Source organism: Pongo abelii, chromosome 20 (genome assembly GCF_028885655.2).
Source record: "Pongo abelii isolate AG06213 chromosome 20, NHGRI_mPonAbe1-v2.0_pri, whole genome shotgun sequence".
Classification (NCBI taxonomy): Eukaryota; Metazoa; Chordata; class Mammalia; order Primates; family Hominidae; genus Pongo; species Pongo abelii.
Window position 1 is genome coordinate 9,576,633 of NC_072005.2, and position 4,263 is coordinate 9,580,895.

The following is a 4,263-nucleotide window of genomic DNA, read 5'->3' on the forward strand; positions in this document are numbered from 1 at the left end:
AAGTCACCTGCCACCAGGAACAACCTGTAACATTGGGAATTACAGCTGAACATGAGATTTGGGTGGGGACACATTCAAACCACATCATCATCTCTACAAATTTTTTTAACTGTATCAAATTCCACCTCAATAAATAAAATTACTGTTTTAAATGATGAGGACAGCATTTAAAACCTGAAAACTACAGAAATTAAATCGATCTCAGGAAAAAATGTGGCAGAAATAGAAACTAGAGTTTAGAAGATGGCTTCTAACAGATTTTAGAATGAAAAAACAAAACATCTTGCAAATTTATTAAGTGCAGATAAATACGTCAAAAAAAAAAAAAAAAACTTCTTGTTTTCAATATAGAGGACCAGATTCTGGTCCTGCATCAGTGCTCCCAACACCACTGTTTAATTTTTAGGAAAAAAAAATCCTATGTACAATTTCTTTTCAATCCTAGCCAACGCAATCATACAATAAACTGTCCGTAAGGCCTATCTTTCATAAATCCTATTCAAATTGTTTAGACGTTTAATCATTTTCTTAAACCTTCAGTCTTAGACTTAGTTTTCTCCTCTTATATTGGTACAACCAATCATTTTACCTTACGACAAAAATTTACCACATAAGGTTCTCACACAAAAATTACTTTTTCCTAAATTTGTATTTTGAGTAATAGACCAAAATATCTAGTCTTTTTAGAAATTTTAAGAAGCCAGCTGGGCATGGTGGCTCATGCCTGTAATCCCAGCACTTTGAGAGGTGAAGGCAGGTGAATCACCTGAGGTCAGCAATTCAAGACCAGCCTGGCCAACATGGTGAAACCCCATCTCTACTAATAATACAAAAATTAGCCTGTCATGGTTGTGGGCACCTGTAAACCCAGCTACTCGGGAGGCTGAGGCAGAATTGCTTGAACCTGGGAGGCAGAGGTTGCAATTAGCTGAGATTATGCCATTGCACTCCAGCTGGGTGATGAGTGAAACTCCGTCTCAAAAAAAAAGAAAGAAATTTTAAGAAGCCAAGAATGAACTTATATTTTTTCAGTAATTTGTTTGCTTTATATCTTATTTGGATATGACCCAGATAATTAATGAGTATTATTTAAGACTTTAAATTACATGAAAAGTTTATTTATAAACATTTATTCCATTTACAGTTACCAACTTTAATTTCTAATTACACCTAGATTACTTATTAAAATTAAGATTTGACACAGCTAGTCATTGTTTTAAATTATTTTTTATTAACCAATTTTATATCCTGTTAATATTGTTTACCAAAGTTCATACCTTACACTAAATACGTGGTTATTCTGTCAATAACCCAGAAGATATAGCTATTGTTATTAAATCAAAAATATTAAGTAAATCTCACTTATAAAAGAATTGTACAAAGATCATTGTTTTAGATGGGGTTTAGCTTCATGAACTTAAAATATCTAATAGAGACAGACATAACACTGTCAGACCAGTAAACCCAAACAAAAATATATGCTGACAATTTTGAAGACAGATCTAATTTTATCAACAACTTTAAAACCAATTAATTTATAAAAGAATTGTCATGTGAACTAAAAAAAAAAAGTGTTCTTTTTTTATGAACACTTTTTTTTGATCTGCCCTCCTCGGCCTCCCAAAGTGCTGGGATTACAGGCAGGAGCCACCATGCCCAGCCTGATTTCTGTAGTTTTATAGTAACTTTTGACATCAGGAAGCATGAGTTGCTCTTTTTTAAAATTGTTTTTAATACTGGGGCTCCAGGTATGTATGGGTTTTCATAACCTAATTTCAGAACTGGCTTACCAGAACTTCTGCCATATTCTGGTGGTTACACACATCAATCATGGTACAGTATGAGAGGATTACACAAGGGTAGTCCGCATATACCAGGAAGCACAGACTGGAGGCCAATTTGGAGGCTGCCTAGCACAGAGAATTTGTCAATGTCTAACATGCTACCTATTTAATCCAGCAATCCTAATTCTAGGAATTTGTCCTGAATGTAAATATCTAAATATACAAAAATACACATGCTCAAGAATACTAACTGCATCCCTGTTAGCAATTGCAAATTTGAATTCTCTAATTGATGATATGTAGTAGAGCAGCTGAATATTACATGGTACATCCACAAAAGGAGTATTATGCAGCTATAAAATGAAGGTGAAAAAGGAAGATATATCTATGAATTTATATGGAGTGGTTATCAAGATACACTGTTAGGCAAAAATAGAAACTGCAAGAGTATAGTATGAAACTTTTTTTTTTTTTGGAGATGGAGTCTCACACTGTTGCCCAGGCTGGAGTGCAGTGGCACCATCTCGGCTCACTGCAAGCTCTGTCTCCCGGGTTCATGCCATTCTCCTGCCTCAGCCTCCCGAGTAGCTGGGACTACAGATGCATGCCACCACGCCTGGCTAATTTTTTGTAGTTTTAGTAGACAGGGGGTTTCATCGTGCTACCCAGGATGGTCTCAATCTCCTGACCTCGTGATCTACCTGCCTCAGCCTCCCAAAGTGCTGGGATTAGAGGTGTGAGCCACCACGCCTGCCTGAAATCTTTTTTAAATCGGCAATAACAAATATATATATGTTCATTTTTACTAGAAGAAAACACAGGATTATTCAGAAAACAAGGTTCATTACCTATAGGTGATGGATAGGAACAGGTTGTAAAAGACAGTGAGATTAGAACAGACTGGAAAGGATAAGGCAAGAAAAACTTTTATGTTTAGTTCTAATGTTTAAAATATGCAATTAGGTGGGTGTGGTGGCTAATGCCTGTTACACCAGCACTTTAGGAGGCCAGGATGGGAGGATCCCTTAAGACCAGGAGTTTGAGGCCAGCCTGGGCAACATTGCCACATCCCCTCTCTACAAAAATTTAAAATTAGCCTGTCCTGGTGGTGCATGCTGGTATTCCTACCTACTCAGGAGGCTGAGGGAGAAGGACTGCTTGATTTCAGAAGTGTGAGGCTGCAGGGAGGTATGACAGCACCACTGCACTTCAACCTGGGTGACAGAGCAACACCCTCTCTCAAAAAAAATAAGGGTAAAAAATTTTTAAACTGCCTGCACCTGGTGGTGCATGCCTGTACTCCCAGCCTCTTGAGACACTAAAGCGGGAGGAGTGCTTGAGCTCAGGAGCATAAGTCTGCAGTGAGGTACAATCATGCCACTGCTCTCCAGTCTAGGTGACACAGTAAGATCCTGACTCAAAAAAAAAAAAGATAAACCAGTATAAAATAAAACATACTATTGTTTCACATATTAATTTTTTTGAGACAGTCTCACTAACAGACTGGAGTACAGTGGCATAATCTCAGCTCACTGCAACCTCCACCTCCAAGGTTCAAGCGATTCTTCTGCCTCAGCCTCCCAAGTAGCTGGTATTACAGGTGGGTGTCATAACGCCTATTTTTTTTCTTTGAGACAGTCTTGCTCTGTCACTTAGGCTGGAGTGCAGTGGTGCAATCTTGACTCACTGCAACCTCTGCCTCTGGGGTTCAAGCAATTCTCCTGCATCAGCCTCTCCAGTAACTGGAACTACAGGCACCCACCACCACACCTGCCTAATTTTTGTATTTTTAGTGGACACGGGGTTTCCCTATGTTGGCCAGGCTGGTCTTGAACTCCTGACCTCATGATCTGCCCACCTAGGCATGAGCCACCACTGCCGGCCTTTTTCTTACTTTTTTTGAGACGGAGTCTCACTCTGTCACCCAGGCTGGAGTGCAGTGGCACGATCTCGGCTCACTGCAACCTCCGCCTCCCGGGTTCAAGTGATTCTCCTGCCTCATCTTCATGAGTAGCTGGGACTATAGGCGCCTGCCACCATACCCAGCTAATTTTTGTATTTTTAGTAGAGACAGGGTTTCACCATATTGGCCAGGATGGTCTTGAACTCCTGACCTTGTGATCTGCCTGCCTCAGCTTCCCAAAATGCTGGGATAACAGGCTTGAGCCATGGCACCCAGCCGTCTGGCTAATTTTTGTATTAACGGTAGAGACAGGGTTTCACCATGTTGGCCAGGCTGGTCTCCAACTACCAGTCTCAGGTGATCCGCCCACCTCGGCCTCCCAAAGTACTGGGATTATAGGCATAAGCCACCGTGCCTGGCCTATTTTATATATCTAATTAAAAAAAAAATCGACAAGGATAACGGTGTGACACAAAATGGAAAATGAACAGGAATTACTGAAATGAACTTTGTGTCAAATGGATAAAAATGCAACAATGAAGAGGGGGGGGAAAGCACAAAATTGACCCAAGTAAC